Source organism: Pelecanus crispus, chromosome 12 (genome assembly GCF_030463565.1).
Source record: "Pelecanus crispus isolate bPelCri1 chromosome 12, bPelCri1.pri, whole genome shotgun sequence".
NCBI lineage: Eukaryota > Metazoa > Chordata > Aves > Pelecaniformes > Pelecanidae > Pelecanus > Pelecanus crispus.
Genome location: NC_134654.1, coordinates 17,714,077 through 17,727,799, shown reverse-complemented (window position 1 = coordinate 17,727,799; position 13,723 = coordinate 17,714,077).

The window sequence follows — 13,723 nt, the reverse complement described above, 5'->3', positions numbered from 1 at the left end:
TTTCAGGATAAGCTGCACACTAGGGAAGGGGGGAGATACTCAAAGCCTGCAGGACTGCAGTTATCTATCCCCATCCAAAATCCAATACCCCTGCAATACAGCACACACTAATTTCTTGCTTGTGCTAACTGTACAAAGCACAGGCCTGTGAGGAATGGGTGCAAGGAATTCAGATTCATCTTTTTCATGCTGTAAGACCAAGCTACCACACAGCAGCATCCACAGCTGATTAGACCAATGCATAACCTACCTAATTATCATAATGCAAATGGATGGAATAGCAAGCTCTACAAAGTTTCATGAACATGCAGAGTGCCTGTTTGGGAATGTTGCTATTACACGCTGAACCTCAGTGACCAAATGGGAAAGCCAGGCAGTATTTTTCATCCACAAAACCTTTTACCAGAAATGGACTTTCAGAACAATTGGCACTGTTATCAACACATTCTGTGTGTATGTATATAAATATTCCTGAGCGTATTTACAAATATGTTTATGTCACACAAGCATGTTTGTGCAATCAAGTCTGATTTTTTGCTTCCCAAAAGCATCTTTTAAGGAAAACCTATGAAATTTGTTTTCAAAGACAAAAATGTGATACAGCCTTCCACTAAGAGGTAGAATAGAAGTCAGAAGCGTACCCACAACCCACCCAGTGCCCAACATTAAGGCACACCTGTTTGTGGCAGGGAAGGGATGCAGCCAGCATCACATCCTCACATCTCTGCCCTCCTACTGCACCTTCCAGAGGAGCTGCCTGGAACAGCTGTTGGCTAGAGAAAGTTAACTCCAACCACTGCAAAGTGGAGATAGCTACTGCTGAGATAGCAGCAAGTGCTGCTCCAGAGCTCTCAAAGCACTGATGGCCATAAGCGTCTTCAAAACCTCTACAGAAACAGAGGCTCCTCAGTGTTCTCCTCTCCATCCAGGCTTCCCTCCCATCTCTTTCCACTGCTGGTTGGACCAGTACAGTGGGCTTGACCTGGGAGGAGGCTCCAGCTGGCAACTCAGCACTGAGGAGGGCTGCCTCAAGGGAGGCTCCTCACCCTCCCACAACACCTAGCTCTACCAGGGAAGAGCCAAGATCGTCACCACCCCACAGCAAGCTCAGACACCTGAACCAGGCCATTTCCCAGGCCACAGTGACAAATCTGTCCCAGCACAAGCATCCTGCCAAGCTGCATTTCCCCACCTGTCACCGCTCATATCTCACCTGATTGACCCAAACCCCACCATGCTGGGGGCTTGCTCTCAATGTTTCCACTTAAGTTGTGCAAAAAGCGTCCCAGTGTTATCTACACACTGCGGTCTCTGATACCCCCCACTAATTCTGATGTTTGTAAACACCCTGGTAATAAAAATAAACCCACTGCAGTAGAGCTGTACACCTTGAGTCATAGCTAAAGCAACTCCCTTGGAAGCCCTACAGGGTGCCCTACCCTACAGGGTGAATAAAAGCCAGGATACCTCATGTGTTTATGAATAAATACATTTGGAAAGACCATATAGTTTGAGCTACACTTTGTGACTCAGCATGATTTTGCCTGGAAATGAGCTGGCCTGAGGAGTTATTTTAGTGCAGCTTCTTCTCACACTGACTAAGCAATGCAGCAAACCTTGTTATAGAATCATAGAATGCTTTGGGTTGGAAGGGACCTGTAGAGATCATCTAGCCCAACCCCCCTGCAGTGAGCAGGGACATCTTTAACTAGATCAGGTTGCTCAGAGCCCTGTCCAACCTGACCTTGAATGTTTCCAGGGATGGGGCATCTACCACCTCTCTGGGCAACCAGTTCCAGTGTTTCACCACCCTCACGGTAAAAAAATTCTTCCTTATATCCAGTCTAAATCTAGTTTTAGTTTAAAACCACTACTCCTTGTCCTGTCACAACAGGCTTTGCTAAAAAGATTGTCCCCATCTTTCCTATAGGCCCCCTTTAAGTACTGAAAGGCTGCAATAAGGACTCCCCAGAGCCTTCTCTTCTCCAGGCTGAACAACCCCAACTCCCTCAGCCTGTCCTCGTAAGAGAGGTGCTCCAGCCCTCGGATCATTTTTGTGGCCCTCCTCTGGACTCATTCCAGCAGGTCCATGTCCTTCTTGCGCTGAGGGCTCCAGAGCTGGACGCAGTGCTCCAGGTGAAGTCTCAGAGTGGAGCAGAGCAGCACAATCACCTCCCTCGACCTGCTGGCCACGCTGCTTTTGATGCAGCCCAGGATAGGGTTGTCTTTCTGGGCTGCAAGCACACATTGCTGGCTCATATCCAGCTTTTCATACCAGTACCCCCAAGTCCTTCTCCGCAGGGCTGCTCTCAATCCCTTCATCCCCCAGCCTGTATTGATATCGGGGGTTGCCCCATCCCAGGTGCAGGACCTTGCACTTGGCCTTGTTGAACCTCATGATGTTCACACAGGCCCACCTCTCCAGCTTGTCTAGGTCCCTTTGGATGACATCTCATCCTTCTGGCGTGTCAACCACACCACTCAGCTTGGTTTCATCTGCAAACTTGCTGAGGGTGCACTCGATCTCATGTCTATGTCATTGATGAAGATATTAAACAGCAGTGGTCCCAGTCAGATCTTCCAAAATGCTTAATCACGCACGGAGGTTTAGATTAGATATTAGGAAAAATTTCTTCACGGAAAGGGTACTCAAGCATTGGAACAGGCTGCCCAGAGAGGTGGTGGAGGCACCATCCCTGGAAGTGTTCAAAAAACGGGTAGACGTGGCACTTCAGGACATGGTTTAGTGGGCATGGTGGTGTTGGGTTGATGATTGGAATGATGATCTTAGAGGTCCTTTCCAATCTTACTGATTCCTAGTTTTTCCTTTCATTATAAATAATCCAGCCACCAAGCCAGGAAACATGAAATGGCTACTCTACCCTTAATTGGTTTAGTGGTGGACTTGGTAATGTTAGGTTAATGGTTGGACTGAATGATCTTAAAGGTCTTTTCCAACCTGAATGATTCTATGTAATTTCACCCATATAAACCTTCCCAGAGAAGTCAGAGGTGCTATTCCCTATGTGCAGAACAACATACATCAGAGTTTGAGGTTTCATAGTTTTCCTGCATTGCTTTCCTCCACTAACACATTACAACACAGGCATGGGACACTCCTGTGGTATGTTTGTTGGAAACCCCACCATAAATCCTGGGGTGTGTGGCTTGTAGGGTTATGCTTTCTCATGTTGTCTCCAAATGAATCCCCCAGGAATGCCATGGCACCTTCCCAAGTGCTCTGGCTGGTAACCCAGAGGTGCCAGACCAGGAAGAGCACCAGGACACGTGGCAGCAAGGCACATGCTGAAGAGTAAGGCCACCCTGTGACCACTCAAGGGGTGCCTTATTTCTGACATCCAAAGGCCATGCTTTGGAAAGCTTTTTAGAGAAAGTTGCTCACCTCCCAGCTCCTCAGCCCCAAATGTCACTTTTGCTTAATCAGCAACAAGCTGACAGAAGTCATTACAAGCTTTCTTGGTCCAACATCACCCTGTTGTTTCTACTTCAGGTGTCTGATAGTGGGGAATATCAGAGCTAAGTAGAATCTTAGTGTTACCAAAATACAAGTAAGGACTACATTTTTCCTAGTAATTATTTTCTTAAGACATTAGCCAGTATGTCCCTGAAAGGATGGTCATTTTTCACTGCAAGATGACCAGTTCAATGCAGCATCTTTCATCCAGATTTCTCCAGCAGACACACCCAGTCTCTTCTGCAGGGCTTACATGCACCCCAGTGGTGATGCTCCAAGTATTGTAATCAGAGTAGAGCACAGACATGGGTCCTGTCCCAACAAGGGCACCTACCCTGAGCACAGCTTGTGTACAAGATCCCAGCAGCTCTGAGCTAGCAGTGCAGACTCCTTCAAACCTTCCCCAAGTAATCAGGTCAATGCTTAGGCAGCAAACACTGAGCTTCCTGCTGTCACAGCCACATTGCAGGGCTCCTCTTGCACAGGGAGCACAAGTATTTGGAGTTAGCTTGCTTCAGGGAGGCTGCAACATGCAGTCACCTGCAATGCCCTCCCAGGAACCCTGCCACAGCTCCAGCACCTCTGGTAGTCATACAAGCAGTAATTAAAACACACCATAGTTACTCTACACACAGCAAGGACTGAATTTGGGATCAGATGAAATCACAAAAATGAAGGTAAAGAAACCAGGCTGGCAGTGCAGGCAGGCAGGGAGGGATAGCAGCTTTAAATATGAGTCAGAAAGAGTCAAGAGTTCATGTTATTCCCACAGCAGAAAAGTGCTGCAAAGGCACTGCACTCAGGTTAAGGACTTAAACATGAGGGAAAGAGGATTTTCTCAGCAAGGGCTTCCCCCTCACAACACACCAGTTGCGCTCTTTCCAGGGGTATGAAGCCCCAGGCAAAACTTTACACAAGGCAAGCCAAAAACCAAAATCCAGGTAGAGATCAGCACCTCCCAGGTAGCTCTCCAGGCTGGGATCCCAATCACCATGGCCAAAATACTCTGCAGCAGCCCACTCAGTTTCATCATCCAACAGCATGCAAATGGGCTCATGCACCAAACCCATGTTGGACCAAACCATTTGCTGCCTCCAGAAAAGCTACACCACGTGTCCTACATGTAGCTGAGTTGAAGTCCACGATGTGCCATGGGGATGAGACAACCTCAGGGCTAATGCTCTGAATCTGGAGGCTGAGCATAAAAGCTGAGATGGGGCTGAAGCCTAGGATGTTCCCCTGAAGTCCGCTCTCATCCAGAGAAACAGCTCAGATGGATGTTTTCAAACCTGAGGCTTGCTCATGATGTTGTGAAGCCCGGCTCTGCCAAGGCTGAAGAGGCTGTCACTGTACAAGCAGGCAGGCTGCATAAGGAGAGTCTCAGGCATAACTAGAGCTGACATCAGTCCGTGTTTCTCAGGCAGCAAATAGGAGTGATGAAATTGCTGCTGTGGAGGAGAGCAGCAAGCCCCAGGGCACGCACTGCTCCTCCCAGGGATCCTTTTTACCTTCTTCCCTGGGAGCTGCCCACCCAGAGCATCTCTGCATCTGTCCCCCATGTGACAACCCGGTACATTTTGGCTATGGTGAAGGCAGGCATTTTCCCTGCCCCAGGCATTTTCTCCCACATTTAACAGAGATTCAGGTACAGGGAGATGTTGAAGCACAACAAAAACTCAAATCCAGGCACAGATCTGGCCTCATTTACAGACAGGCCTATCTACAACAGAAAAAAATAAACACTGACCCACAGGAAGGAAAAAAAGAAAAAAAAAAAAAAAAGTATTTTCTCCCTCCTTACAGCATCCATACTATTTGGTTGTCCTCAAACAACACCCCAGCAAACGCTTGCACAATACAAGTTATAGTAACACAGCAAGGAGACTTGGCCCAGATCCTCACCTAGCATAAATCAGCACTGCATTAGTGGAGCCAGAGCTTTATGACAGCAGATCTGGCTCACGCTCAGCCCGCAAAAACAGCTGCCATCAGACTAATGCAACACAAATTAAACATAAGGTTTTCCAATCAAGCCTCACATCAAAAGTAGAACTATGTGATTCAAGTTACAGGCACAGCTTCAAGCTAATATTTGTTTTACCTTAATTACTGTGCTATTAGCCTCTGCAGTAAACTGAACTCGATAGGCAAGAACCTGCTGGCAGCCAACATTAACTGCTGAATTTCTACTAATGCTCACTCAGTTATCTAATGTCACAACCACAGTTAGCTCTTTCTGGACAATTAAATACAGACCACCTTTCCTGTGAAAAAACTCCTGGATGGGATCAGATGTGTATTCCGCATCTGTGAAGGGCACCACAGATGCACCCAGCAACGCCAAGGAGTCCACCCAGCTGTTTAGTGGTGCCTTTTTGTCATGTGAAACAGCCAAAATGTTAGCTCGAGCATTGCTGGGCTTATGACTGTTCTGGCACCCCACAGGAACAAGAAGGATGCTCTGGGCTCGTGCTTCCTCCCTCTTTTGCTATCTGTAGTCCCAACAGATTTTTCAGAGAAGCAGCAGACTGCTTAGGGAAGCCACATATTTCCCCTTTACCAAGACATACTATAACATGACTCGGCAAAACACAAGAGTGAAAGACAGCACATGTGTCTAGCAATCTAGAAAGGATGGTACAAGACTCCCAGTGTGGCATGGACCCAGACTTCAGTTTCATACCTCCAGTGGAGCTCCCTGTGGTGGCTAGCACACTCAAAGAGAACTTGATGAGGAGAGCTCAAATCATTCACACTGAATGATTCAGCATCAACTCAAATATTGCCCTGGCAAGTCCCCACTAACAGCTTGTGAGGGTTTCTCAAGCAGTCACTCACCAATATCCATTTGAATTGACATCCCCATTTCTGACTGCGAATGGTTTCTCACTTGCATGCTGAACAGCAAAGATCAGATCAAAAGCTAACACAGAAACATCTCCTTTCTCACCTAGCATGCCTGGTCTGAGAGCCAGGGCGATACCTGCTCACTCCGAGGGGCTGTGAGGGAGGCCACCTTTCCCTTAAGGGAACGCTTCCATGCGCATCAGTCAGCCGCAGCCCTTTGGTGGTGTTGGCTCGCACAATCAGGACGTGGCACTGAAGGCAGCAGCACGAAATGCTCTGTGGTCCTACACCAACAGGGCCAGTCTGGCACCCAGACAGTGGGCTGAGCTGCAGCATGCAGACCAGCTGCAAGCAACCTTCCTGCTGGTCAAAGCTTTGGGATATAAATTCATCTCAGAGGAATGAACCTCATGTAGCTGTGGAGTTTCCAGCAGGTGAGGACCAAGGCATGGAGCTACTCTTCCATGGATTTCCTGGAAGACTGAGACAGCCATGAAAATCAGCTTCTCCACACCTCTGTGGTTAGACGCAGGAGGCAAAGCTTTCATCCATCCCTCCTTCTCTCTTCCCTGCCTAGCCAGCCTGGAAGCTCTTTGGAGGAAGGACTACATTTAGCTAACAGACCCCAACCTCTGCAGCACATCTGACCTTGCCGTATGACAGTCCACTTCTTCCAGACTGTTTTGGAAATACCAGGAAGGAGCTGTGCTTGCAAGCCGCTATCTCTAGCAGTGGCCAGAAGGAATTTCACTGAGCAAGGGGTCAAGCCTCTGTGGTTTCCACTACTTCCCTTTCACAGGGCAACCCCTAAGTCTTAAACCACACTGCTTTATTTGCAGCGGTTCACAGAACTGCTGAGGCTGGAGGCACCTCTGGAGATCATCTACACCAACATGCCTCCTCACAGCAGTCAGCTGCAGCAGGTTGCTCAGGGTTGTCTGGTCAGGTTTTTAATAACTCTGATGACGGAGACTCTTCTGCTTTATGTTTTTTCTACTTTAACTAACATCTCACTCTTTAATCATGGAAAAAAGATTTTTGTACAAAAGGCATTCAGATCAGGCAACATCAATCTCAACAGCAATAATGAGTTGAGCTGGCCAAAAATTAGTTGTGATGAAAAAAGCTTCAGCTAGAAACTATTTTGCTGGAATAAATCTGCTTTTCAGAGTTGTTGACTTTTTGACAAAAAAACCCCTCCAACTGGAAAATATCCACTTTGCATCAAAAACCTGACCACGCAAGAGAACAGAAGACTTTGCCTTTTGGTTAAAATGATGTCTCCAAATGGAAAATTTGCACTGTTTGTTTTCATTTTGTCATTAATTTCTCCTTAGCACAGGAAAACGTTCCCCAGCCAGCTCCACTGATTAGCAGTCGGGCTGCTCTACCAGCCTGAGAAGTGACACCATGCCTTGAGCACAGCGTTCCTGCCATGGGGTGCCGCATCGGCCCATGCTCACGCCAACGTGCCTTTGCTCCTGGCTGGAGTTTCACATGGCCCCAGACTGCCTCCCACTGAGCAGCACTTCACTCCAGCTGGAGACCCACAGGACATGTCATTGCCCAAATATCTCCACAGCTCCAAGCCAGCGGTATTGCTTTGTACGCAAAAATCCTTGCTCCAGTGATGTCCAAGCCCTGCTTTTAGCTTTGCTGGACTCAGGGTTGCAAACCCCAGCCCTTCATGAGCAACCTGGCCCTTTGAAATGGAGCACAAGTGGATGGACAAGCTCATCTTGCCACCCAACTACCTTAAACGTGCATGTTATGAAAGCTCAGCACACATCCACAACATGCCCCACATTCCCTGGAGATGCCGTGCAGGAGGAGCAGGGTGTGTGCGCGCGCCTTTCTGTCCACAAGCTGTTCTGGATGCAGCATGCAACGTGAGCCAGAGGCTGAAATAGCATCCGTTTTTAGCAGGAAGATGCTGCAAGGCTGTGACACCCGCCTGCCATGCTAAAAATGTGAGGCGGGAATGTTCAGTATCCAGCCAAATTAGCCTTGAGAACAGAAATACCAGGTTCGTACAATTAATCTTCCAGGGGAAGAGAACATCCCCCTGACCCACCCTTAGAAAACCCAGGATGACCTGAGACAGAGCTCCCTGGTCCCTTGCTCTGAAACAACAAACAAGAGCAGAACAAAGGCGAGGGCATAAAAGGAAACCCTGCACGGACATGCCACCAAATATAACTCAGGAAGGGGCTGGTGCATATAAGCAGCAAGACCTCTCTTGCACATGGATTGCTTAGTTTATCCACAGGGATTGTCACATTTATTTACTCAAAAGATTTTCTGAAGTGGTTTAGCCACAGCAGATTTTTGCTTCTGTTTTTATTTCCCCCAAACACCCCACCACAGCTTTCCCCCGCCAGAGTCTACAATGCTTCTATCGGAGCAGTAGTCTGCACACGAGGATAAATGTTTTACAAATCCAGGAAAGAAAATCCTTCAAGTAGTTGTGGTTGCTGAGGTATGGTGGATTTTGCATCTTTTGGGGAGCTTCCTGGAATGTCCTGAGTGACTGAACTCACTTAAAGCAGTTTCCTGATGACTTCATTTTCGTACTTGTTAGCAAGCCCCTGGCAGAGCTGATGGATGCTGCACGCCATAGAACAATTTATTTATCTTAAAAGGCAAAATACAGGCACATATATCCATCAAGAATGTCACAGGAGCATAGCAGAAGGACCCTTTCCTTCTCCCAAGCAAACTGGCTTTTGTGTTTGAGCAACCCTTCTCTAATGAAACCTTTTCTTTGCAATCCAGAGCTGGGAAATCAGTTTTAACAAAGGAAGCTGTGAACGGCTTTGATCAACAAGGAAGGAGTCAGAGCATTAATGTCATCACTTGTCTGACCCTTTCCATATCTGCCATCTGGGATAACTTTCTGTCAACCAACAGTTTCACTCAGCACAGGAAATTGTCCCCATTTTTAGACCACATGTCATCAAAAGGGAAAGCAGCCCTCACCAAGTCCTACAAACAAGCCATGAAAAAACCAAACCAAATGCTTTCTCAGACACAAGGTCTGCTGGAGCTTCTTACCTTTCTCTTGCCTTTGGCTTGGTAGCTATGCACACAAAGCTATAGAAATCTGATGATTTTCCACAAATACAGACTTCTCTGCTCTCTTACAGAGACCAGTTCTAGCTTTGACCAAGACTCAGTTAAAGCCCAGCTCTGAGGGCCGTCCTCCACAGCTCTGATCCCTGTGAACAAACCCAAAGCACACTTGATGTTCTGCAAAGCCAATGACTAAACCCCCAATCACTTTAGTGACATGTGGTCAAGCTTTCAGGCAGTTGCTTACTAATTCAGTGCCATTCAGCATTGCTTTTAACCACAAGCTGGAGATTTCTCAGAAGAGCATGAAGATCATATCTAATCCCAAAGAAACTTTCACAGGCTTCTGTGAACCAGGATACGCTGACTCAGTGCACAAGACCTCCACAGTTTTGTAGCTGTAGAGCAACCTTTTTGTGCCCTTTAGATGGCAGCAACTTTCTGAAAGCTGTGGAAACACACGGATAAGGGAAAAAAGATTTAAGTCTGAAGGTCATGAGATTAATCTAGGTAAGAAGGAGGTCAGGGATAGAGCTAAGTGTGCTCACACACTCCCCAGACATATGATACACAGAGACTTGGAAGATCCACTGCTAGAGCTGGCCAGCAACGCAGAATAAATATAAGGAGCACATCCGAAATTATCTGAAGAGCTTTGTGGTGATTTCTAGAGCAACTGCCAGGGAAACTGTAAATCCTTTTCTGCAGATAAATTGCTGCAGACAGGCTGCTCCATCAGCAGGACTCAGCCCCGGACCCATCTGGTGTGACAGGGACCACCAGGCAGCTGCTCAGCAGGGACAGAGGTCCCAGCAGGACACATGTGCTCTCACATTGAAGCCTCCACATCAGTCATGCACAGTTAAGTTGTGCACTGCTTTTCTACAAGTATTCCCAAGGTATTTGCTTGCAAGTTTCCTGCATTCCTCACACATTCCTGCAAGGAAGCATTTGATACGATTTCCAAGGAAAACCAACAGGAAAGAAGCCTGGACACTAGTAACACAAGTTTCTTCAGAAATGTGAGTGCTCATTGCTGAATTAATCATTTGGAACATTCTTTTTCGTAAGTTGTGATCAAGATATTACATTGAATTTCTGCATAGCTGTCCCTGGAGAACAGCTCAGCCCTCCACAGTGCTCTGTTCAGCCTTATAACGTCCTCTGCTTGCTAGGGAGCACTTCTACCATTATCTCCATTTCATAGAAAATGAAAGTGAGAATCAGAAGACAGTCTTCCCAGAGGTGCAAAGTAAGAGGGTAAAAGCAAAAAACAAAACCAAGAAGTTGCTATACCTACTGCCCCACAAGGCTGCCCTTTTCCTGAGCTGGTAGGAAATGGTTGTTTCACATAAACACTTTATAAAGCAGGTTAATTGCAAAAAAAAGAGGCACCCTCAAATGAGAGTACAGACCACTATTTCTAAAAGCATCCAGAGATTTGTGTTGCCAATCATGACACACCCTGGGTTGGAGTTTCCGTAGCAAAAGGTTAAGCCCCCTCCAAGATGCTGGGCTTCCAGAGTCAAGTCCCTTCTGAACTCTCAGCCACGTCCACTCCATCACCTGTGCGACTCAACCATATACAAGAGGCATTTAGCTCCCCAAATCACCCATTGGACTTCAGATACTCTATATTCAGAGGGGCCAAATCAGGGCGTTTGGATCCAATTAGTTTTTCTAATCTGCCCTGAAAGTCAGCCAGGACTGAAGTTGTTCCAGCTGCACATATGGCTTAGAGCAGGAAAGGCACAAGTCCCTTGAAACATCCTCTCCAGCATGTATTTCACAATCGTGCTGTTCCTCACTCCAAAAGGAAAAATCAATCCAGTACTGTGAAGTTTTCCTTCTCAGCAAAACTGATGATGCCTCCCCTGTAGCAATTTTTTTGTCTCCTCTCTCCAACCATGCATTATCAAACCCCTTTGTAAATTTAACAGTAAGCAGAGACTGTGGGCAAGACTGAGAAAAATTAATTCCTTTTTTTTTTTTTTAGGAGCAAAGAAACTTCAGGCTGCAGAAAACCAGCAGGCTCACACAGACACCTCCCTATTCTGCAGCAAACCGTTCCTTTGCCACATCCAAGCTGCAGCCAGGAGCCAGAGCTGGGAGGAATGTCACACCCCGCCGAGGCAGACACAGGCAGCAGTGTTCGGAGCCAGCACGGGGACCCTCACCACCCCACACCAGCACCAACCCGGCTGGGCTGGGCTGTAAACACGCCTGAGGTCCCAGCACAGCTGCAATCGCTAGATCTCATGTTTTGGGGAGGGAAGGTTCCTTTGCCCAGTTTTACGAGCTCCTCCTCCCATTATATTCATGCCCTGAAGTCAGCAAATGAAGGCAGCCCAGACCCAAGAAACCCAGCGCTATTTCCCTGCACTCGGTAGTGGGCACAGGCTGCACTCCTGCTTTGGTCCACCCTGGGGCCAGCACTGCTTATTTGCCCTGGCACAAGCACACCTGGGATGCTCAGGGCAGCAGCAAAAGCCGGCGCTCCCGTCCTGCGTGCAAAGCAGCCCTTATACAGCCACGGAAACACTGCCAGGGCACGCAGGCAACGCGGCAGCCCAGACTGCTGCATGGCCCTGCATTAATTAGGACCCTCTTTCATAGCCCTGAGCAAGATACTACCCTTACTGCTCAGTTATCATGGTCTGGTGAGCAAGTGTTAGGTGACACAGCAGAGGACAATACGAAGGAAAAAAGCCAGATATCTCCTGCTCCTTTGCTAGTGGAAGTCAGGAAAGTTTGTGGAGCCCAGCCAAGGATCTCACCCATTTGGGTATTTCTTTGGGTCTGAAGTTCAATTGGATCTGAAGATTTCGCCCAAACCTTCAGCTTTTATCCAGCTCTGTAGGGTAGATGGACAAGGACCAGAGCCTAGCTCCTAAATCGAGATAACCAATGTTGGCCCCAAGTGGTGTCTAGTAAGTGAGTGGGGGTGGGTCTGGATGGGCAGGACAGACTATCAGAGGAGCACCCAACACCCCAGTTACCTCCAGCTGGCCCATGGTCACCCCAGGATAACTTAGAGCAGCCTCCAGGCTACCTTAAAAATAGGAAAAAGAAGTCAGAGCATCTCAATTTCTTGATCATGCTTCAATTCCTATTTAACATGACTTTTATGTCTGTTTTTCTCCTATACAGCCTTTTAAATGAACAGGCACTCCTTTCAGCTGAACCAGCCAGGGCTGTGCTGAACTCACCCGAGCCTCCGCAAAGCTCTGTCAAAGCCAGACCACAGAGGCACAGGAGGAAGCGAGGGTCCATGGCTTATCCAGCAGGTCACCAATCCAACATCTGCTTTCTATGTTCCCCTGGGCATGGCTCCAAGTGCATAGCATACACATCTGCCTGTCTCCATATAGCACATGCCATTTGTCTCCTCCAACACTGCTGACCAGTGACAGCAGCAAAACTTGATGGAGCAGAGTAAAAAGCAGCTCCCCAAGAAACACACCTCATCCCTTGGGATGAAGCAAGTCTACCAAATAAAAGCTACAAGTGGAGCAGCAGTGATCCCCACCCTTAAAGCAGAGCTGTAAAGCAACTCAACCTCACCAAGTAAAAACTGGCAGAGCCATAAAGAGCATCCTTTCCACACAGCAGCATTTCTGTAATCCACACCCTGAGCACGGCAGACAATGTTGTTATAACCCCTCCACCTGGGTGGTGACAGAAACATCTGCAGGCTGATGCATGGACAGGGCTGGAGGAACCAGGGGAAATGGGGTGGGTGGGACTGGCTCCCTATTGACCACTTAAGATGTCTGGGGCAGGACTGCGCCTCAGCAAGTTGTTTGGCTTCAGGACAGCCCGAACCCTCCCAGAACCCCAGCCTGGGGGAGCCCACAAGGTTGTGGAGTCACACACTAGTGCTGATGAAGAATAATTGAGCCCCATCAGGATGGCAAGTTTATCACAGCCCAGGGCCCAGTGGAGCAAGGTAGGGACACCCAAACCACTGGGCAGGAATCATGCAATCAGCCAGGTGCAGTGGCTTTGGCTGGGTAGCAGCCATGCAGGTGCAGCATCCCTGGGGCCTCCTGCACCATTGCTGGTGGCCTGGACTGCTGCAAGGGGTGCACAGGGGGATGCAAGGACCACAGAAGTGTCCCAGAGGTGACAAGCCTTGCCAGCTGGCAAGGGGGATCTCAGCACAGCACACCACCTGGGTACACATCACCTGCAGCCCACATAAGCCTCCAACAAGTACCCAAGAGCTGACTACCCCTCCTTGAGCAATTTGTCTTCCTCAGTTTATCTATCTGTGCACACACACAGAAATACTACTGCTCTCACTTTACAGAGGTGGCACAGAGAATC